Here is a 24,767-nt window from a genome sequence, read left to right as displayed (position 1 = left end):
CACCAGCTTTCAACTCTTTTGGATTAATACCAAGGAGAGTTGCGGGATTGTATGGTTAACAGTATGTTTAGTTTGTAAGAAATTGCCGAACTCTTTACTAGAATGGATGTACTGTTTTCATTCCCACCAGCAATAGTATTGTCGGTGCTCTAGACTTGGGGTCTTCTAATAGGTATGTAGTGGTGTCCCTTTCTCTGATGACATGTCACATGGAACATCTTTTCATATGCTTATTTTCGGGCTCATCTCTTCTTTGGTGAGGTATCTGTTAAGGTCTTTGGCCCACTTTTTTATTTGAGTGGTTGGTTGGCTGGTTGGTTGGTGGAAGGGGCAGGATCAGGAATGTACTTCCAAAGAATTGTCATTGAAGTATAGAGGAGCCTTGAAACTATCTAAAGAACTTTGAGTAATAGTAATAGATGTTGAGTAGTAGAAGTTTGCTGAGGGCAAAAAGAGTCTGTTTATGCAGCCTTGCCTCGTGTCATTTTTGAGAAATTGGTCTGTTAAGATGGCTCTAGCATAACTGTATTTGTCTCTGTGTATTGCTTGTCCAAACAGCAAATATGTATCCATTGACAGTTAGTATCTAGATATACTGATGCCAGTAATAAAGTTCCCAAGGACTGTGAAGGCCATCTGGGTTGATCAGGGATTCTACTTCTGGCCTCATTATTCTAGGGCCTCAAAAGATTCAGTGATACTGGGAACCTTAGAATCTCTTTTGAACTGTTGGAGAAAGAACCATTGTAAACCTGCTTTGTGTTTTATAACCACTTCCTCACTCCTCCCTTCAGCTTTTTCTGTTTCACCCAGAGCTCCAGCTTTTCTGGAGTGTGGTGCCCCGAGATGTTTTCTCAGGTTCAGAGAGATTGTCCTCCCAGAATCTGTCTCTCTTTGCTTTAGGGGAAGGTAGGATTTGTGGGAGTGTGTCAGAACTGATGGCCTCCCACTTGGGAACAGGGACTCATTCTCCTTCTACTGGAAGATATGGCAGAGTCTGTGTAGAAGCACATTCCAGGGCCCTGGAAGAGTTGGGTGATTATGTTACATTTTAGTAGGGCTTCTCTCCTGAGGGTCTCTAGGTTTCTGCTAAAACATGACACACATCGAATCATGGTTCACAGTGCCATGTGACCCATACGGCACCCTCCTCACCCCCACACAGGTGAGAAAACTCTGGAACAGAAACATCTTTCCTATGTCCAGAGTCACAGCGCATACAAAATGTCAGTGGTAGGACTAGAATTATGGAGAGCCAGTGTCAGAAAGGATTTGGAGCCTCTGTATTTTAGTTCAGGGTTCCCAGCTTTTAAACAGAGGACCAAGTTGAGATAAGGGGATCTGCTATGGAGTTATCGCAAAGACTGCAAACTCATACGTACCCCAACTGCTGTTTACAGACTAAATAAATGCCTAACATCTGCGTACCATTACTGTAAAAATCAATGCAGACTCTGCTGTGATTAATAAATTGGAATTTTATTTTCAACCGTCACTGCATCAAAAGTATCTTTTTTATCATTGTATATTTTTAATTGCACACATTCTTAAAATATAACTGCTGTTATTTGATTAGGCTGAGAGAGGTTTTGATGTGTTAAAACGTCCCTTACGCTTGAAAAGGTTGGGAAACGCAAATCTAGCACAACCCTCCAACTTACTTTATGGGCTGGGGCACTGAAATCCAGGGGAGATGGTCAGTAATAAAGTAGGGACCAGATCCTAGTTCTTATGGATCCAAAAGTGAGTGTTGTTTTGGTGGTGGTTTTTTTTTTTATGTTTATTTATTTTTGAGAGAGAGAGAGAGACAGAGACAGAGACAGAGAGCGAGTTGGGAGGGGCAGAAAGAAGGAGACACAGAATCTGAAGCAGGCTCCAGGCTCCCAGCTGTCAGCGCAGAACCCGACACGGGGCTTGAACCCACGAACTGTGAGATCATGACCTGAGCCAAAGTCGGACGCTCAACCGACTGAGCCACCCTGGCGCCCCATTGTGTTGGTTTTTTAAAAAAGTATGTCATTTATGGTTCCCACTAATCCAAAACATTCCTAAGAGTTAGGAAAATTCCTAAAATACACTTCTTCCCTCAGCAGAAGTGGAGGTCATATAATAAGGCACAAAGCAAGCAAGCAGTAGCAACACATCATGACAAATGATGGTGCCTGGCTTTACTGTAGAGACACTGAACATTTCTCCAGCCCAGCAGCTGCCTTATCATGGAGCCAATCACCGGTTCAGACAGCAGCTAAACAAGCCTGACAGGTGTTTGCTCCGTTATAATTCTTACATGGATTCTGCAGACACACTGTCAACCTGGCCACACAGCTTTTCATGTTACTTTTGGATAGAAGATGCTACACAAAAATAAAGTACATTGATTTGTTTGTGAGAGTTGAGGGTAGATGCCAACATCTGTTAACCAAATGGTGGTGGTGTACAAAATGCATCTGTGTGTGTGTGTGTGTGTGTGTGTGTGTGTGTGTGTGTTTTAAAGAAAGGATTTGTTTTTCTTGGGAAGGCCTAATCTCAGAGAGTTACAATATAGTTATTTGCTCACAGAGACACACACATAACTCTTTTTCCCTTGTGCTCTTAATCACACAAAACTTAACTCCTAGTCTGTTGAGCCCTGGGTTGCATCTGGGTTCAGGAGATAAGTGTACGCTTGCTCCGTTGAATAGTAACTCCTTTATTCTTTTGTAAATGAAATAAATCTCCAGTTTACTGAGAACCTTAACCAATAATCCAGGGCCATGACTTGTGAAGATTACCTGGACTGACTTCAATTCATCCCACTCCCCTTATTGTAAGTAGTTTCAAGCTTCATTAAACAATTAGTGTGTAATGTCTTACATATAAGAGACGTTGAATATTCAATCGATCATTGGATGTATTGCACACACTACTTTGTGAGGTGGCTTTGATTAAGTCACTTATTTTCTTAAGACTTTATTTGGATAATTTTCTTTTGTGCTTCATAACGAGTTGGAAGAGATTTATGCCTCTACTGTCCTAAAGCGTTTGTGCTACTCTCTTATGTTTATTTAGGCTGAAAAGGATAAAGCTATTTAAATCATGGGTGACTACAATTCATTTATGTTGAGAAATGGGTCTCAACATTTATGTTGAGAAATAAGATAAAAAAGAACATAAAGACAGGTGTGTAAGGTGCTTGTCAGCTAAAAAGACCCACCCAGTTTAAGATAACATTAATGTATCAAAATTTCATTTCTTATCAGAACATAATTATATTAGAACAAAACTCCAGAGATAAATTCATCTGCCTGCAGACAGAGCCATACACCTGAGCCCCAGGTGGGTGTTTGTGTTTGGGTCTGTTTCTAGGTGCAATGATCTCATGTTCTGCTCTTACCGCAGAATTGTGCAACACTGACACACACCTGTGTTTTGATCTTTAAAATCTGTCGTGGTTACATGTCAAGCAATTTTAAATAGCTTCATGGATGCTCCAGAATGCACGTCTGCCAGAAACCTCATTAGGCACAGTTTTGTAACTGACTTGGGCATATTAAACTTTATGTATTTAAATATGAAACCTGTAATATTAAACTTCAGTTATATTGGCAATATAGTCGGTCTCTAATTCCAGTCGTATGCCTGGGACTTTTGTCTGAATGCATATTGGTACCCAGTAATCCCCTGGGCAGGGATCAGTGTGTGAGGTCTTTCCAGTTATTATTAAAGAGTGGACAAGCTACTTAGGAAGTAAAGCAGATTATGTGGATCACCACATTTCTTGTATTTTCAATACTTAAATATTTGAAGCGTTCTTTTGCCCCTTTAAACATATCTTTTTCATAAAACTTATTTTAGAATGGGACAGTATACAGTGCCCACTAGATGAGTCACTCTTACGTGGAATATCACTGATTTCTTTCTTGAAAGGCTAGTACATACCTCAAGGTGGGGTCGTGTGGGAAATGCTAAAGAGGAATGAAAGAGGGAGAGCCCAAGACAGGCCTCCTTTCTTTCAAAGGGGGTGAGTCACGAATGCAAATTAAGGCATTTCTGTCTTGTCTGCACATCCATGGTTAATTCCTGCCTTAACCTCCCACCATATTTTCAAGGTAAAATGTTGATGTGGTTAAGTGTTTGAAAAATTATCTGTTTTATTTTCACTCTTTTGTGGGCAATTTCAAACATATACAAAAGTAGAATAGTATCATGAACCTCAGGTGCCCGTCAGGCTGCTGCTTCTGTCTGTGGGCAGTCTTGTACCCCACTCACTTCCCAGTCCCAGCTTTCCCTCCCCCACTGGATTCTTTTGAAACAAATCCAAACATGTGTGGTAAAAATGTTTGTCTACAGGAACATTTTGGAAGACCTTATTGTCACACAGAGAGAGCAAAAGGGAGATGAGACTGGAGAAAAGAGTGGAAAGAAGAGAGGAAGAGAGGCAGATCAAATTGGAACAGTAGTGAGGAAACGTGGCAGCCTGTGTATCCCTTTATTCTGTACTATTTATTGTAACATCGTGGATCATGAGGACTTCAACATTTTCAAGATGGGGAAATAGGTTTTGACTGTGCGTGTCACTGGCTGTCTGGTAGGTGAGCCTTGACTGTTGACTGTTTTCCTCTCTCTCATGAGTACGCTGTATCTCAGCCCAAGTCCTGCCTAAGAAGGTGGCAGTGCAAGATGCGAAGCTCCTAAAGGCCTGTGGAGAATGGCCACTACACTGGGAATCTTGGGGGCAGGAGCCATGACTGTTTTGTGTGGCACTGTTGTGGCTTCCACAGTGCCTGGAAGTTATCTGTGGAATGAGTGAATTCTTCCATCTGGAGAGCCCTTTCCACAGAAAGTTCCCCTTTACAGTGCTTTAAACACAGCCGAGTCCCAGGAACAGGTTGTGGGATTCTTTGTGCTTTGAGTCTTTTAGTGTAAAGTTCTATCTATCCTATCCATTTATCTATCTATCTGAAATCTAAAAAAATTCTAGATGATGGCCTCTGGCTTTTACCAACAGTACTGAAACACACATTCATTATATAGTTACAACCATTCTCATAGAACAGGACCATTGGGATTATTTTTAAAGATACTTCTTTACTACTTTTGTAATTTAAAAGGACATCCTTCCTTCCTCCACATCCCTACCCCAGGCAGTAGACATGTATGGATTCTTTGGGATTGAACCTGAAAGTTGCTTGGTAACAGAAATAAAATGCAAATCCACCATTGATCGTTCATGTCATTGGGTCCATAAATATCAGCAGATTTTATAATGAGGCTTGGTGGATGTTGAACTAATATTTCTTAATTAACTTAGTGACACTGTTTATTTCTCCCATTTACACCTGTTTATTACTATATATTTTTATTCCTGTTTTGCAGAGAATACTAGATGGGATACCCCTAGCACTCTGTAGTGAGCTCGAGTTAGGCAGTGGTCCGTCAGATGCAGCATTACGTGTAACTGCCACAGCCCTTCAGTTACACAGTCTGTTATCTGCAGCTTGTAATGTGGACTGAGATGGTTGACATGGAGAAACTCAGAAAAGTTAAGACTTGCAGAAGACAGTAAATTGCAAACACAGACCAGATTCTAAGTATCTTATTTGCAAATTTGATGTTTTAATTTCTGGACAACACGAACTCTGAGACATAAGTCACTGTAGGGTCCGCAACACAATGCCTGCCTCATATATGTGCTCCTCATGCCTCTCACGCTATCATTTCTGGGCATATATCACTTTCTCCGTTCTACCTACACATCTCTGTAACAGCAGCAAAACATCCCAGTCATCTGATTGGCTTGCTACTCAAAATATACTGTTGATACCTTCCTTAAACTATCTTTTATTCTTTGTGGTGAATAAGCTTGAAAGTGATTTCTTTGGAGGAGAGAGAGGAACACTACAGTTGGGAGCTTGAAAACAAGTTAGTTACAGTCTTATATTATACTGAAAAATGGTTAGTGCCAGAATCCAGAATCCAATGATGGACCCGAAATCACTGAAAATAATTCTTGGATATGGATAGGTAGAATTTGGCTAGTGTCTTATAAATAGCCACCTGTATCTTATAAACGGATTCAATCAAATGCCAACAGCTATTTGCCAGAATTGCAAATACCAAGAGACTGAAATGGAAAGTGGACAGAAGCCATCATGGAACTAGGCTTCCCCTACTAACAGGCCCTGGGCTCTTTGACAGTTGCCAGTTAGATCTGTAGGAGATGGTCTCTGTCTTGCTTTCCCTCCTTATGAGCTCCCTAAGGACAGAGAAGCAAATCCACAGTTCCTTGAACTCCTTACTCCCCAGGCTACAGTTGAACACATAAACACATATTTAATATTTGTTTTTTTTAAATTAATTCCAAGTTAGTACTGAATGCAGACGGACTAGAGTTTCAAACAGGTTTTATTTGCTGAACTTTATGAGTCCTTTGATTAAAAAAAAGATTTCTTTCCTGTTTGTCAATATTCTAAGCATTGTGGATTTACAAATCCAGTTTTTACTGGATTACAGTTTTTACTCCCAAGGGGCTTGCAAATTAGGTGGACAGATAAGACACAAACAAGAAACAATAAAAGGACACAGCAGCATATGTGATGTTAAGTTGTATGATACAGTCAGAGTAGATGTGCTGGTTAAGTATTACAGTCGGTGAGAGCGAAGGGGGAAGAGATCGTCATGGGCCAGAGTCTTCAGATCCTGGCATACGGTAGTCACACAGAAAATGCCGGATGACAGATGGCCAACAGACATATGGAAAGATGCTCAACGTCACTCATCATCAGGGAAATACAAATCAAAGCCACACTGAGATACCACCTCACACTGGTCAGAGTGGCTAAAATGAACAAATCAGGAAACTACAGATGCTGGTGAGGATGTGGGGAAATGGGAACCGTCTTGCACTGTTGGTGGGAATGCAAACTGGTGCACCCCTCTAGAAAACATTTCCTCAAAAAATTAAAAATAGAACTACCCTACAACCCAGCAATAGCACTACTAGGAATTTACCCTAGGGATACAGGAGTGCTGATGCATAGGGGCATATGTACCCTAATGTTTATAGGAGCGCCTTCAACAATAGCCAAATCATGGAAAGAGCCTAAATGTTCATCAACTGATGAATGGATAAAGATGATGTGGTTTATATATACAATGGAATACTAATTGGCAACGAGAAAGAATGAAATCATGCCATTTGCAGCAACGTGGATGGAAATGGAAGGTATTACGCTGAGTGAAATAAGTCAGTCAGAGAAGGACAGATATCATATGTTTTCACTCATATGTGGATCTTGAGAAACTTAACAGAAGTCCATGGGGGAAGGGAAGGAGAAAAAATAGTTACAAACAGAGAGGGAGGGAGGCAAACCACAAGAGACTCTTAAATACAGAGAACAAACAGAGGGTGGATGAGGGGAGGGTGGGGAGAGGTAAAAATGGGTGATGGGCATTGAGGAGGGCACTGGTTGGGATGAGCACTGGGTGTTGTATGGAAGCCAATTTGACAATAAATCATATATAGAAAATAAATAAAAAGGAAATTAAAAAAAAATGCTGGATGAACAGAAGATTCACTAGGAGATTAGAGATAGAACAGAAGGAAAAGTTCACAGCTTTCCTTTGAAAAAGGATCATTTTCATTAATGCCACGTATGATAGCATCAAAAATAGGAAGTGCTCAAGGAGTGTTTGACAAAAGAGGCACAAAACCCGTGTGCCAAAAACTGTACAAGAGAAATGAAAGGAGACCTCAATAAGTGGGGAATATATTGTCCATGGATTATAAGGTTCAATAGGAAGATGTTAGTTCTTCCCAATTGATCTAGAGTCAAGGCAATCCCAGTCAAAATCTCAGCAGACTTTTTTTTTTAATAGGAATTGACAAGTTGGTCCTAAAATAGGTGTGTAGATGCAACAGACCAAGAATAGCCATAACAGTTTTTAAGAAGTGCATAGTTGGTGTAGGGACTTCCACTACCTGATTCCAAGACTTACTAGAATGTTATAATAATTGAGGCAGGGTGATATTCATATAAAGAGATAAAAATAGATCAATGGAATAGAACATTGAGTCCAGAAATAGATCCACATATATATGGACAATTGATTTTTGAAAAAGGTGCTAAGGTGGTTCAAGAGTGAAAGGGTAATCATTTCAGAAAGTGATGTGGAACAGCTGGATAGCATGAGCAAAAAGATGAAACTAGATCATTTCCCCATACCATGTGCAGAATTAACTCAAAATAGATTGTAGACCAAAATGTAAGAGTGAAAACTACAGAACACCCAGAAGGAAAAAAACATAGGGAAAAAGAATCTTACAGACTTTGGGCTTGACAAAGATTTCTTGAGTAGGATACACAAAAGTACAAAATGAAAGATAAAAAAAATCAATAAATTGGGCTGCCACCAGAATGTTTGCTCTTTAAAAGCACTGTTTTGAAAACAAAATGGCAAACCAACAGACTTGAGAGAAAACAGTTTCAAAATGTGTATGACAAAACTTTTACCCAGGGTATACAGAGACCTCTTACAACTGAAGAATAAGAAGACAGCTCAGTAAAATACAGGCTAAAAAGATCTGAACAGGTATGCAGTCATTAGGGAAATGCAAATTAGAACCACAATAATATAGCACTACCCGCCCACTGTAATAACTGAAATTAAAAAGACAGACCAGACCAAGTGTTGACAAGGATATAGAGGAATTGGAACATTAATGAGAATATAAAATGGTACATCCACTTTGCAAGGCAGTTTGGCAGTTTCTTACAGAATTAAACATACACCTGCCATGTGACCCAGTCATTCTCTTCCCAGGTACTTAGCCAAAATAAATGGAAGCATATGTCCACACAAGTATTTGCAGATGCGTTTTCATAGCAGCTTTATTTATAATAGTCATAGGTGGAAACAATTCAAATGTCCATCCATAGGCGATTGGATAAATAAATTGTGTTATATATATACAATGGAATACTACTTACTCAGCAATAAAAATGAGAGTATTTTTGATACATACAACAGTGGATGATTCTCCAAATAATCATGTTGAGGGAAAGAAACTAGACAAAGAAGAGTACATGCCATTTATATAAAATGTAAAGAATGCAAACTAATCTCCAATGGCAGAAAGCAGATCAGTGGTTGCCTGGGGGTAGGAGTGGTAGAGTTGGTGGAGGGAGAGATGACAAAGTGTAAGAGGAAACTTTTGGGAATGATGGATATGCTCATTATCTTGATTTTGGTGATGGTTTGTTGGGTGTATACATATGTCAAAAGTCATTAACATTGTTCACTTTAAAGATGTGCAGTTTATTATATGTCAGTTACTCCTCAAAGCTATAAAAAAAGTATTGATAGCTTATTATGGTCATTTTCATTTGTCTGATAACATCAATCAAAGAGATACTTCCAACAGAAGCTCAATGTCCCATTGATGTTGGCAGCAGATTATACATTAAGCCAGGTACAAAGCTAAAGCAATCACAATTTGTGAGTCGTCGTTAGCTCAACTGTGTTTCTAGTTCCTGTTGTTCACTTGTGTTTGCCTTTGTTTTGAAGAAACTGCTCTAGAGGAATAGTTTTGTTTATGGTACCTGTGGAGAATGAATTAGGCACATAATAAAATTACACTTTGATTAGATTTAATTTGTTCAAGATAGAAGTTAATAATCATGCACTCTTAAGCCCCTGGCCCTCAGGTGTTAGGCAAGAGGCTCTGTGCTAAGTGGATTTATGCCCTGTGCTGAGTGGACCCAAGTCAACTCCTCAGCGAGGAGTCTGAAGGCCTGGTCTCTGGCTCTGGCTCTGCCATTTAATAAACTAATGACATTGGCAAGTCATGTGTTGCAGAGTCCCGGTTTCCTCATGGGCAAAATGAGAGTACTAATAATGCTTGTCTTGCCTGCCTTCCAGAATTGATATGAGAGTTACATGACCACTCTTTAAAAGCTGTAAAATGGCATAAAAATGCAAAAGGTTTTTGTTACCTCTGTTGTTGTCTTGCCTAGGATCTCAATGTCTGCTTATTCATTGCTCAAGGAAACCATATTACATAATCTTTGTAATTAACAAGAAGGAAAAGAATGCTATGTCATAATATACGTTCTGTGTGGAAACAGGTGACGTCACTCACACGTATGACACTATTGCAATGGACACTCCACCCTGTTCCTTCAAAAGCAATTCTTTCTCATGTCTCTTTTTTCTCTTCCCTCCTCTGTTTCCTTCGTTTAGTCAACAGATATTTGCTAAGCACCTGCCAGGTGTCAGGTCTTGTAGGCAATTGAAATAAAACAAGGAAGAAAACAGATGAGTCACTGCCTTCAAGAAGCAGACATTCCAGTGAGGGGCTGTGGTGCAGTGTGATGAGTGCTATGACAGGAAAAACAGGGGGTGCTCGGGAGCACTTGAGAGGACTTCTTACCCAGATCTGGGGAGTCAGGGGAAGGGATGTCTAAGTTGAGACCTGAGGATAAGTGAGGATTAGCCATATGAAGAATGAGAAGGAGCGCCCTACTCAAAAGGAACAGCATGTGCAAAGGCGTAGGGGAGAACACTGGTGTGAATGGAGATTAGAGGGGAAGGAGGGTGGTCAAGAGATGGAGTCAAGGGCTTCCTGGGGACAGATTGGGTTGGGGCCTGGAAACCCATGGTAAGAGCCGCCGGGAGCCTCCTTCCCGGTCTCTGTGGGAGGCTCCCAGCTCCCAGGTTCCCGGGGAAGTCCTGCTGGTTGGTGCTCCTCAAGATTAAGGAGGCCATGAACCTCTGTCTGGGCGAGGTTTTCTTGGATAAACTTCGCTTATGGTGACCAAACTGACTTGTTTACCTTCCAAGAAAACAGAAACCTCCCCAAATAAGTAGTGACTGTTTCTTATACTGGTTACCAAAACATACTTTTCAGTGTTTCCCTCACAATTTGTTGTGTGGTTGCGACAGAGACGTTTTAAATGGGAATTCTCTACCAGAGAGAAAACTGTGCTCTAGCAGAGAAGACCAGAAAGATTTGAATATAGGGGAAACACTCTGAGGTCAAATGCAATGAGATTTTATTTTAATGGTAGGATGATTAATTCTGTTCCCTTTGCCTCAAATGTCACATTGGCATTTTTAAAACAACTTGGGGAAAGTGTGCTGGCTTTTGCAGGCCTCAGGGATACTATTAAGAATGTGTCGTCTGCAGTTCTTGCTTATTTGGACCTATGTTGGTCTTCCTTTTGTCTTTCTGTTTTATAGCTGTAGGTTTCTTTGGACAAGAACTTTTCAGATTCCTTGGTCTCTTATAGCTAATACTAACATGTAATCTTTGCAGAATTTTCCCCAGGTGCCAGGATAGCTTATTGCTTATTTGTTTTTATATTCAGAAAAAAATCTCTATAACATGAGAATTCCAAAGGACAAAGGGCTTGGGCCCCATTAGCCTGGGAGCACAGTTTCCCTACTTTTGGGTCGAGGGCGTCCATCAAGAAGGCCGGAGTCTTCAGGGACACCAGTGAATTGTTATTGAACAAAATGTTGGTATCTGTTTAACATATGTGTGTATTTGTGTATATGTGCATGCGTGTGTAGAGATACAGACGTGGATAGTACAGTTCAGACGTGAACAGTCTGTGTGTGTAAAAGTGGCTGTCATTGGATATAAGGTCTCAGGAAGCATATTTGACACAGGCCATTAGTTAACGTAGCAGCAGAAATGGAAGTGCCAGCTTGAACGTAACACACTTTTTACACAGAATAGTTGAAAATTCAAGTCTGGATTGTATGGAAGTAGCTTTGGGCAAGTCTAACAACACACACGTAAAACGTTAGCTTGAGCAAGCGAAAAACAGTATCCCATGTTGTATCCCAAATATACTGCTGGGGCCACCACTGTTGCCTAATGAGTTGGAAGATGGTTCACTGTAAGCTTTCATCCTTTATAGTGTCAGCCTCCACCATGGTGAGCATTGTGCTCCTCACAAGAGCGAATGATCCAAAATTAAGACATTTCCACACAAAAAGTTTTTAAAATTTTTAAGATTAAGCATGCTCACTGTCTACTCTGCCATTAACTTGACCAGTGTTTGTGAGGTTGTCATCAGCTATTTTTTTTAACCCCATTTTCTTCATCTCTGAATTAGCTCCAGGGGGACATGAGTTGTATTCTGTACTTCTGAGAAACAGCCTTGTAGGTAGAGGAGAAAAAAATGTTTGAGTCACACTGACTTTTGATTCAAAGCTTCAGTGCATATGGGTCCTTGACCAATTTATTTAGCCTCTCTGAGCTTATGATGTTATTGTAAAAGTACAGCTTATAAAACCTCATTTACTAGGCAGAAAGAAGTAAATAGTGTGTGTGAAATCACAAAACCGAGGACTTTGTGCTTTTCAAGTACCAAAAACACTTATTATGGAAAACGGGCTTGGTGCATCAGCGTAGAACGTTTCTTTTTTACCGTTATTTGCATGCCTTACCCTTAAAGCTACACGGGAGGCAAAGATGGGGTAAAAGAGATTAATTAGATAAGTGCTGTGTTTGTCAGAAGGAATCAGGAAACCACGTCTACTACAGTCATCGTTTTAGAGCACCAGTGACCAGACTTGATTCCCTATCAGAATCATGTGAGGAACTTGCTCGTGAAAAATACATGTTGCAACTTCTGTTTCTCTTAGTAGGTAAGATTAAGTACCTAAACAAAAGCTCTGTGACTAAAAACTCTGGAAATGAAGTAAGAAAAAATTAAAGCCAAAAGAAAGTAACACAGCCTCAAACGCCAGAAATATGTTTAGGCAGGAGTCCAGTGGAATAGGTTAGCACTAAAGTCAGCTTTCAATGCAAAGACATTTACTTAACCATGATGTCCTTGGACTTAGGTTCTGATAACTTACTGGATGTTGAGAACAGAAGCCAAATACAAGGTTTTGCCCAAGGTGAGGAGTCTAATAAAAAGAATTCATGTAAAATTGGGACCCTAAAATGCAGTACCCTCCATGTAAGGTATAAATTGGAAAGGAAGCTGTACTACAGAAGGGAATGGCAAAGAAACATGCCTGCCTTGACCTTGGTGTTGGGTAGAAGGGAGCAAAAGCTCTCTCCTAAAAATTAACAACCACAGGCAGCCTTCCAACAAGTTTATAGCCTGCGTTCATACTCTCTGAGAGTCTGAAAACCTTCAACCAGAGTCTTCTTTAGCATAGTTTTGGAATGTCGGTACCCATGCTGACTTTTTGCTCCACATCCAAGCACCTGCCCCCTCCTTACCTTCTTTGCCTTAGTTTTAGTGACTAAATACCAGGAAAGCCAAAGACTGGGTCTTCTTTCTTTCAACCTTCAGTTATTAGAGTTTATAATTGGTTGAAATATTCTTCATTAATACCACTTTTAGCTCGGGCCATTAGGTAAGCAGAGACCCAATACGGCATCCACAATCTTTGTTCTTGACCTACAGAATATGTGTGGGAAGGGGGGAAGAAAAGAACTTTTTAATGCCCTAACTGAACTGTATTAAAAATCAATCCTAACCATAATAAGTCCCCCCCACCTCCCCAAAAGCAATCCTAAATAAAGCAAGCCCTTTGTGGGCTTTGAAAGTGGAAGTCAGGGGGTGTGGATTAAGAGTGTGGTGATTTTGGCAACAGGACTGAGAGGAGAGCATCTGACCAAGGTGAGACCCATAGGGCAGCCAAAGAGAAAGTAGGTAACTGGGCTGTAGAGTTCCCTACAGGGCCTGTCACACCAAGTACCCTGGGAATGCAGGCTTAGGAAGGCCGCTGCTTGGGTAAGATTATTAAAATGTAGAATTTGTGGTTGGTTGGCTTGACTCTGTGTACCTGTTTCCATAGTTCTGTCCCAGCATATTTTTTAGTGCCTTCCTTGTTTTTGTGCTTCTTGGGTTCATTTTTGTAATGCAATGCTAATCCCTGTGCTGGGTCAGCATCGAGGGCAGACAATTGATTTTGGAATCATTGTGCCACTTGGCGTAATCCCAGAAGCAAGGTGACGTGTGTTACATTACATGCTGAATTGACGTCTTGGCCGACACACAACCCCTGCTCTTTTATTACGTGCTTGTAGCAAGTTGCATGTTTTACGTGCATTTTCTTGGCTAGGATGGCACAGATAAGTGTCACCCAGCTCTTCCCTTTCCTGAGCCTGTATTTGCTGTTTGTTTGGCTGTGGGTTTTCCTACCAGATGACAGTCTTCATTTCTAAATTTAAAAATGTCACAAATGACTTTGTTCACTACTACACACCCAACCCTAGAATTGTGTTTGGCAAATAGTAGATGCTCAGTAAATTTTTTGAATGGATTATTATTTTGTACAGACTACAGTTAACGTCTAGAAGATAAAACTGAGAGTCGGTATTAGCTAAGAAGAGAAGGAAGGTTAAGCCAAGGTTGTGTAAGCCAAGGTTATAGAAGGGTTCAGGAGTTGTGTTGTCCATTTAGTTGGCAGTAAAGCAGGTGAGGAGCAGAGAGCTGACTAGTGTGTTGGGTTGGCGTCCACAGACACGTCTGTAGGAAGGCAGCAGTTGACGTTTGAAGAGCCTGCAGATCGAGTTTCTGGCCAGGATTTGGGAGCCATCATCAGTCAGTAGGTATAGAACCAGATACCATGGGCTGTAAGACCTAAGTTAAGTGCTCTTGATCTGGGATTGACACGAATGCAGAGTGTGGGTAGAGCCGGACAGTCCCTAACACCCTGTTATTTTGCAAAGGAAATATTAGGAAACTCCTGTTTATTCTATCTGTGTTAATAAAAGCGAACTGCTAATCACAGTTTGCACTGGTATCTTCTCTCCTAAATGTGTGAAATGTGCCTTTTAGGGAAATGCAAAACACATCTCACTCTCTTTGACCTTCATAGTTGATTTAGTATCTACTTTCCAAACAACCTTTCCTAGCTACTGTGCTGTTGACAGTGAGCAATACTTAGAGGAGAAGGCAGGACCAAAGATTGGATCTTCGCACTAAATTTCTTACCCTCATTAGTCATCGCTCAGTCTTCTGTATTCCTTTTACATGGATCATCATTGGCCATTGGCCTCTCACTAAGTCCAAGTGTCTCTGTTGAATATGTTTGTACCTTATTACCCTCTACTAATGGAAGGCTAGCAAGATTAATTTGTTAGAGGAGTGAATGAAATATAATGTTATCTATAGATATTAACCGTCTTCTTTACTCCTGTTGATAATAGCACTATGTCATTTCAGATGGAAGAAAGCACCACGAGCTTCCCATTTGTGACTATAGTGTGCACACACTCAGTCAGCCATAGGGTCAAGTGCATGTTCGTAGGCGGCTGGGAGTTTGCTGAAGCAATTAATCAGCCTCATCATCTATAAATAATAGTTTAAATAACTTCTTCTCTCACTTGACTGAAACAGCCCATCAAATTCAAACAATAGATAACATGCTTGACCTTTCCAAAAATAGACTGAGACTACAAAGTTTGTCTTTCGAGATTGAAAACTCTAAGCTGTTTACATGTTTACCAAGTTTGTGGTTTGTTTTTTTTTTAATGGGACAGGGAGTAGATTTCTGTAATAACCAAGGAGCTATGTCTTATGTCCCAATGGAAAAAAAAAAAAAAGCAGTATGCTATTTCATATTAAAGTGTCATCTTTTTTTTTAATTTTGTTTTTGAGGATTTAACGATAAGGAAAGAAGTCCTAGTATACAACACGATAGCAGAAATAAACAAGATGCCAGATTTTAGAGATGAATTTGAATTTCATATTCTTTGGTCCTAATATCACATAATGATTGTTTTTACCAAAAAATACCATATGGCTAATGTGGACTTCATCTCCTCAACATTTGTTTGCTGCCTTACGCACACATTTTCATTTATATTGCTTTTTTTTTTTTTATGTATGGAGCTTCGAGTAAGATGCCAAGAGAGATGATATGTTTGAGGAAGCCAGTGCCCACTCAAAGAGGATGTGATGTTGGCCTGGGTGTTACATGGCACTCCGAATCTCTCTGTGCATGAGGAGCAGGCTTTCATTTATGGCTGTAGTTGTCACCAAGAGATCACTGTTAATTTTCCTTAAAAACTCCTCTGTTGCGAATTTTCAATATGAAGAGAAGGAAAAAAAAAATCATCACGGACAAGTGTGGCCAAACTTTTAAGATTTGGCTGTATCAGGAGTTTCATCTCCAGTTTGTAGCCTCAACTAATCCTCCACAGTTTCTTGCCAGGGATTTCTTAAGTCTTAAGACTTCCAAAGAAGCTGGCAAGCAAGTGCCGTGCATCAGCAGGAACAGGTTGCAAAATGAAGACAAAGCTTCTGGCAAGGCACAGAGGATTGATAGAGGCCAGGCCACAGAATGGAGCTGGAGCCCCGGGTGATGAAAGATCACTGTGGTCACCATACAGATGCAGAGACGGGTTGTCCCTTCATCTGGGTGGTCATGCGGGGTGAGCCGTCATGCCCAGGTGGCCAGGGGAACAATTGGGAAGAGCAGGCCAGGGGCATCCTTTGCCAGAGGAAGTGAAAAGCTTTTAGAACTGAGGGTGCTCAGAAGTCTCTGGGTGCAGTTCTCACCTCTGCTCTGATAAGGATTATAAGACCAGCTGGAAGAGCACTGCAGGGTCAGAAGATGAAAATAAATCCTAGAGAAGATAACAGGGAGATTTGGATACATACTACTTTATGGAGTACAATTCGTGACCAGGGTACTTACGGTATCCCTAGTAATTGGAATAACTACGTTAGCCTTGCTCTGTCAGTAGTCCTCAACTTGGACCCTCCTCCGTTCATCCCTGTGTCCTCCCTCACACCTGCCCCCTGCTTCCTGGTGCCTCCTCTCCCTCCATCCTTCCCTTTCCCATTTGTGCCCCCTCCTTCCCTTGTCTTCCTCTTCCCTGTCCCCTCTCCCTTCTCCTCTGATTTAAGAAGTAACTTCTCTCAGTAACTTTATCAAGGACTGCTTATATTCTTGCAAGGCTGAGTACAAAGTTCCTCAGAGGACAGAAAATTCTACTGTAATTCCAGCATCTGGTTGCATCAAAAACACCAGGGTGAATTGGATTTGTGAAAGCAGGACTTGGTATGTTGCCCTAGTTTATGTGATGGGACCATTTTAGTTGGGGCTTTTGTTAATTTCATACATGCAACTGGGAGGAGAATAGGACGTGCGTTAGTTGACTTGCCCATAACATTATCTTTATCTGCCCCCAAAATTGAACATGTGAATACAAATAATCAGGACTTTCATCCTTTCTTAAGATGTGATGAAAGAAGGAGAGCAAGAGAGAAAATAAAAGAAAAAGAATAAAAAGAGACAAATACAGTAAAAAATCTTCAACGGGTAATATATAATAAAGTCTATAAAACACACAACACAAATACATATGCTGTTAGTACTTTAAACATGGGAGAAAACTACTCCCATTTTTTATTGCAGTCAATTATGGCAAAGTATCAGCATGTATTTTGTACCTTCACCTCACCCGTGTCCTTACACCCCCACAGAGAGAATACATTCTTATTGATGAATCACTGTGGGACACATCCTGTCTTGTGTGTAGGGTAATGATGTGCCAAAATTAACATGTACCAAAATTGGGAAAGTCAGAATGAAATAACAGAGTGAGCTTAGGTGACAGGTAGTACTTTGACCTTTATAACGAATTCACTGAATTTCACTTTTTTTAAGTCTCTGACTGTGTTCCGCCAGGGCTGCCTTACATTTTAGGATCCGGGTTTCTTGCTTTGGAAGATTTATCAATTAATTCCGCACAAAAAGGGCTCACTTCTTCCTTTTAAAGCCTCCTGTGGAGCAATTTTGATCTACTCTGGCAGTTAAACAACACGGAACAACATCAGTATTTTTTATTTGCTTCGAAGTCTTTTCTGTTTAGATCCCTGTCTAAACAGGGATAGCTTATTTTATCCCATTTGTCTACATACATTAGTTGGTAACTTTAGGAAGAACTTCATGGATGATTAACAACTAATTCCTGCCATTGCTTCTCTACCTTTTTGTGTGGGTGTGAGTATCTGTGGAACCTTGGGGTAGAGACTTCAATTCTTCATACCGGTTAGTTAAAAGAGGGCATAATCATCACCACTAGTTGGAGGAAGGCCCTGCTTCTGCTTTTTTCTTTTCTTTCTTCACCTCCCTATCTCTGTTCTGTTTCTATTCTCCTTGATAATGTTCTTGATATGCCCTTAAAAATATATAGTGCTGTTTTGGGGACTTTACATAAGTGACGTTTTTCATTTACATAGATGATGTACTCAGGTTCTCATTCTCTTTCTCACGTTGGCTAGGCTTTATGGTTTTCAGGTCTTTCCTCTATGTACAGAGGTGGTTGAACCTTGTTGCCATGTGGGGTTCCATCCCAGGCACGCATTACATTTTTCTTTTCATTCCCATCGTGATAAACAGCTAAATTGTCTCAGCGTGCTGTGCGAGACACCCTCACAGCACGAACGGATGCCCTTCTGGAAAGGAAGGCCAGTTTAGAATCCCAGTGGAGACGCCTGGGGAGGCTCATTTTCCCGTGTCCCTGCCAACACTTTGCATTATACAAATTTTTCATTTTTGTCAATCTTTATGGCATCGCTAATTTTTATTTCTCTGATTACTAGTAGGCTGCTCATCACTTTATTTGCTTTTACCTATTTAAGTTCCCCCTTCTATGAATTGCCTGTTCATATATTCTGCCCACTTCTACCCTTTTTCTTATTGATTTGCTGGAGTTCCTGATATATGTTAGATATTAATTCCCTGATTTAGTCTTTGCTGTTATCTTCTCCCTGTAAGTTACCTGTACATTCATTTTGTCTGTTATACCCATCTTTGAGCAGAAATCCTTACGTATCTACTTAAAATTTTGCAGCTTTTTCAGAAAAAAATTTTTTTGTGTTTGCTTGGAGCTAGCGATTGGCAGTAGATGGTATGAAAATTACAAAGTTGAGGCCAACGTTTAGAGAACTCAAGAACCAGCCTGATCTTTGAGACTGAAGCAGTGTGCAGAGTGCATTCCCCAAGAACTTTCCAGGAAGCATGAGCACGGGGAGTGCTCAGCAGTCACTTACGGTGCACACCAGCATTGAGTCATCTGTGGGGATTCCTGGCTCCTTGGAGTATCTTTCCTCGGCGTACTCAGGAACAGGATCATTTCAAATACCAATATAAGTAAGTACAGAGCAATCAGTCATTAAATTCTAACTCAGACTGAATTTTCACTCTGTAAGAAATTTTTAAATATAAAGATCTTTTGTTCATTGGCCTGGACCATGTAACTACTTCTTGCCAGTCACATATGAGCAGAGTCGACAGTGCCTCTTCCAGGTTGGGTTGATAAAAAAACAAAAACAAAACCTCTTTTTTTTTTTTTACCAAATTCTCCCGTGCCTCTCTTCTTCGGTCAACCTGGATCACTGAGCTTTGAAGTGAAGATAGCTGTCCTTGAAAATCACTCGTGCATGGAGCCAACTTCCCATGAGCTTTTGCTGCGATAAGACACTAACATGTGCAGATTATAACATGTGCAGCATTTCCTACTTCACCCTAACCAAGTATGGTAATAGTATTATCCCTCACTTTGTAGGTAAAGAAGGCACCAGAAATTAGCTTGTCCAGGTTTCTCACGTAGTCAGTCTCTGACTCCAAAGCTCAACATCTTAGTTTCAGTGCAGTTCTTGTTGTGAAGTGAATGTCTTATTGTGAAATTAATGTGTGCCGAGCACAGTACTCAGTGCTGTCCATACATCATCACCTGACCCTCAGGCTCCCTGTGGGGCAAATGCTAATACTATCTCTCTAAGTGGCAGAATGGGGGCCGAAGCCCATCTTTCTGACTCCAGACCTGAGGGCTGACCCACTATATTAGATCTCCCCTGAGTACTTAAGGATGAAGTAACTCAGAAAACAAAGTCACTGTCCTGTTAGATATCAAGTAAAACAGCAACAACAGCAACAACAACAGATTTTTAAAGCAACAAACGAGCAGGGGATAGCATTAGTCCAGCAGTCTGCCATGGCAGGTGCTCAGCAAACGTTTCCCATGGTTTGTGCACACTACTATTCTTGAATGCTGGCACTTGAGCGGGGGGGGGGGGGGGGGGTGGGGGGTGGGGGGGGGTGGGGGGAGGTTAAATTAGAGGACAGTGTAAATGTAGCTAAAGATTGTTGTGAACATTCTAGTGATGGTTTCTTGACACTCCCAAGAGAATTTAAGTTTGATGGGATTGTCTGACTGTTAATCAGATCAAATTTCACTTCCTTTTCTGTACCATGAGTATGTGTCTGGTTCATTACTAATTCCTGGTAGGCCTCTCATCAGTGATTTAGGTCCCTGGTTTCTGCTGCTACTGTTTTGCATTTCTGTTTTGTCTTGTTTCTTTGCTTCACAATGGGACAAGAAGAGAGAATACATTTTTTCCTGAGACAGTTCATCAGAAATTCATCAGTCGGTGAGGGGGGAAGGTGTTTAAGGCCGTGCACACACATCCTGTGAGAATGGGATCGCTCAGCGGCAGCAGACCTCACTGGGCTGCGATAGGAAGGTACTTGTAGGCAGGTGGTTAGCCCCGGGGACTGCCTCCTGGGGTTAGCGGCAGTCCAGAAGAGCCAGCTGTCATCAGTACAAGACTCAGAGTGTGAGAGGGAGTCCAGCTCAAGATGCCATGTCTGTAGCAGGCCATTTATACTTATGAAACATTTCCTAACTGGGTGTTGCTATTCAAAAAGAAGAAGATGAAGGAGGAGGGGGAGGGGGAGGGGGAGGAGGGGGAGGAGGAGCTAAATCATTGAATTGGGTTTTTAAGTACTGTAGGGCGATGGTTTTGAGACCTTTAAAAATTTTTGTAAGTTAGCAGAAACGCCCCCCTTGGCAATCCCAGGTGGTACAACTTAGAATCAGAAGCCAGCTTGGTGGACCTCTGTTTACTTATTCAGTCTTTCTGACGTCCAGAAGGGGCCCCTGAGGCACCGCCTTGTAGACAAATCTTTCTCTTAGTGTACCTTTCCTACACTTTCGGTTCCTTTTTCTCCTTGTGTACCTGCTTGAGGGCTCCCCCTGTCTCTGATTCTTCAGGCCATTTTCTAAGTTCTTGAGCAGTTCTGTCCAGCCGACGGCTTTCCCCTCTCAGTACTTGCATAGGGTTCGGTAGAACTGCCCGGGTGTGCAGGGCTCTGGGGTGATGGGCTCACAGCCTCTGACCAGGTGTATTAACTGCATCAGCTCCCAATGAACTGATTATTCACTCCTTGTGTTTCTCTTTGCCTCTTGGTCCCCTTTCTTTGCTGGGAGACCAGAAACACAAAGTAGATGGTTCTAGTCATAGCTGCTTTCACTGGCTGTGTTCTCAGGCAGGTCTTTTACTGTGTCTGGCCTCGGTTTCCTGTACAGTGAGGCTAAATTAGGTCTGAGGATCCCTAAATAAGTTCTTTGCAATAAGAAGTTTTGAGATTCAAAGCCAGTTGAGTTGGTCACAGTTTCTGTCACACCCCATGCCCGCAGCTCAGAGATTCTTTTCTGGCCCAAAGTGGGCCCAGAGCAAGAAGTCAGCATTCTCTCCTGGCTCTTCCTCAGAGTGGAGGTACAGTTTGCTGGGGGAGGTGGTGGTTACTTTATCTATCTCCGAGGCCGTGCTGTTTTCTGTAGTAGCCTCATTGGGTGGAGAAGGTTCTGATTACCTATTAGCAATCTGCTAAGATTGGCATCCCACAAATTGGGGGTGGGGACTTTGCCAATAATAGAAACTTTGGACTTTAGCCGATGTTCAGATTCCTTGTAGAAGGTGTGGCCTGGGGGAAAAGGATTAACTTGATAAGGAACAGTAAAAATTGTTAAGTTTCTAGACACTAAATTATAAGCATTGCCAACTGGGAGAAAGGAGGGAAGGCCTGCCAGATGAATAGAAGATGATGTATGTGCTCTAATTGTATTGTTATTATTGTCACGTTACTCATTGATTCATTCATTCAACATACATTCACTGAAGAGCCATGTATTGGATACTTGACTAGCCACTACGGGTTCTTTATTCCTTAGGGCCGCTACTGAAGATTGTTCTGACTTTTGGCCTAAGTTAGGGTTGCCTGCCATTAGAAGCTAGTGACTTTAAAAAAAATTTTTTTTTAACATTTATTCACCGTTTGAGAGACAGAGAGAGACAGGGTGTGAGTAGGGGAGGGGCAGAGAGAGAGGGAGACCCAGAATCCGAAGCAGGCTCCAGGCTCTGAACTGACAGCACAGAGCCCAACGTGGGGCTCGAACTCATGGACCATGAGATCATGACCTGAGCCGAAGTCAGATACTTAACCAACTTCGCCACCCAGGTGCCCCAGAAGCTAGTGACTTTTTTGATCATACTACATAGTCCAGTCCTAGGGATTGAGATATAGACATAGTTTTCTTGAGGTAAACATTCTGATGTGACTTTCCTTTATGGAAATATAATTATTTCTTAACATAAATTAATCTTAAATTCTAAGGGTACATATCTGTATTTCAAATTAATTGATATAGAGAAATCCAGAAGAAAGCAGAAGTCTCGGTATAATTAATTACCTTCTTCGCATACCTTTAACTGTTCTGATTGTTAACCCTGTGGTTTCATTTCCGTAATGTCACCATTCTTTTCTTGTACTTCCTTCCTTAGCTGTAGAAATCTCTGGGCTTATCCATGGCTCACTGGCTCTGCAGCCTCCCACAGTGTCATTCCATCTCCTTAACATTAAAGTCTCCTGAAAAAGAAAAGCCTGCAGGGGGAGCTGGGGTAGGGGAAAGCCTCTCTGGTTCTTTCCTGCTTTCCTGTCTTTTATTAATGTATAAGGTATTCAGTACCTAGTACGTGCCTGGGCTGGAGCCAAGTCCTGTAGCTACAAAGATAAATAAGAAAGATGTGTTTCCACCCTTGAGCTGCTCACAGTCTAGGGAGGGAGAACAGCATATGAAATAGTAAATTATACTATACTGTGGAAAGTGCTGGGTCTGAGTTATGAACAAAGTACACTAGAAGAATACAAGAGAGTGCTATGCTAGTAACTTCCCAAAAGGGCGTAGGGGTTTCACCAAGATATGATGATGGTTGAGCTAGGTATCAAAGAAAGCTGTAGAATTTGCCAGGTGGCAAAGGTGGTAGCAGGAGATAGTATTTCACCTTTATACCACAAGGAAACAGAAGGATAGCATGTGCTACAGTGATTTTTTTCCCAATAAAAAACGGAATTATTTTGCTTTTTCCCTTAAGAGAGAGAGGGAAGGCAGGGAGGGAGAATGCAAGAGAAAGGAAGAGCAAGGCAAGCAAGCCTCCCTCTTCCTACTAGTGTCAGTTAAAGCTCCTGGATTAGGTGTTCCATAAAACTGAAGTACAGTAGCAAAGCTCAGTCATTAAATAATTTTGGCCAGTCCCTTTGAAATGAATATCTAAAAGGAAAGGAAAAACAAAGAAACTTCCTCAGAGCAGATTTCTTGAAATAATTATGTTTCTTCTAAACAAAGCATTTTAAACATGCAAGCAGAACACTTAACAGAGATTTTGGATCAGAGATATAAAGTGATTCCATCTCAGTGTTAACTCTTAATTCCTTATACAAATGGAGGACAGTGGTATAAGACAATTCAAGTATTTTTAATCTGTTTTCAGAATGCAGCCTATATCATTTGCAGCTCCAAGTTTACCATGATACTTTTCTTGGATCAATGATAGAATGATTTTGCATCTCCTCAGCATATAGTAGCTAAAACCTTCAGAGGGTACCGCAGACTTTTATGCTAATGTCTTCTGAATTTCCTATTGGTCATCAAAAAGGAGAGTCATCAGGTTGGTTCTGGAAACTGCTGTCTTTATGTTGAGTTAGGTTGGGACTTCAAAATACTTTTTTAAGAAAGTTCTCAAGCATACACAAAGCCAGGAAAACATAGTATAATGGACTCCAGATAATCATCCTTCATATTTAACAACATTTTGTTATATAGTACATTCATCTATTTCTCTTCAGCATCTTTTGAACCTGCATTCATTTGCATGTTTTTATGCATGTGTGTGTATAGCTCTATGTGATTTTATCTTATGTAGTTTCATGTAACCACCACCACAATCATGAGCCAGGGCTGTTGTATCACTGCAAAAGAACGTGTTTGTATGGTCTCTTTGTTTTTGCATTATACTTAGGAAGGTAGGTCGGTTTTCATTTATTTTGAGGGAGTCATTATAAATGGTACCATGCTTTTAATTTTGGTTTGCATATGTTTGTTGCTAGTAGATAGTAATATGATTAATTTTTGTGTGGTGATCTTGTATCCTACAATCTTGCAAAATTGGTCTATTAGTTCTACTGGCTTTTTGTAGTTCCTTGGGATTTTCTACCTAGACTATCATGACATCTGCAAATAAGGGCAGTTTTATTTTTTCTTTCTGATAGATATGCCTATTATTTTATTTTCTTGCCTTATTGCATTGGCTAGGACTTCTACTTCTATGTTGAATAAGGGTGGTGAGCAGCAACATTCTTGCCTTGTTCCTGATCCTAGGTGGGAAAGCATTCAGTCTTTTACTTCTAAGTATGATGTTAGGATTTTTGTAGATATTCTTTATCAAATTGAGGAGGTTCCCCTTTATTCTTAGTTTTCTAGGAGTTTTTATCATGAATGATTGTTGGACATGGTAAAATATTTTTTCTGCATCTATTGATGTGCTTATTTGGTTTAGCAATTGATATCTGTCCTGAACTGCTGCCTTCCCCAAACACTCATGGCAGGCCCCTTATTGTCAGTGGTAAAATAATCTAAAGAAGAAGAATATTCCAGAGAAAGCAATTTGGGATATGAATGC

General features: G+C 40.9%; 1 protein-coding gene across 4 annotated transcripts in view; it reads left to right on the top strand.

Moving 5' to 3' along the window:
* BABAM2 (BRISC and BRCA1 A complex member 2) overlaps window positions 1-24,767 on the top strand; it is a 397,579-nt gene that overhangs the window by 265,194 nt on the left and 107,618 nt on the right. The window lies entirely within an intron of this gene.

The sequence above is a fragment of the Panthera pardus genome, unplaced genomic scaffold, assembly GCF_024362965.1.
Source record: "Panthera pardus isolate Hobbes unplaced genomic scaffold, ASM2436296v1 HiC_scaffold_26, whole genome shotgun sequence".
Classification (NCBI taxonomy): Eukaryota; Metazoa; Chordata; class Mammalia; order Carnivora; family Felidae; genus Panthera; species Panthera pardus.
This window is presented reverse-complemented; position numbering and strand designations above follow the sequence as displayed.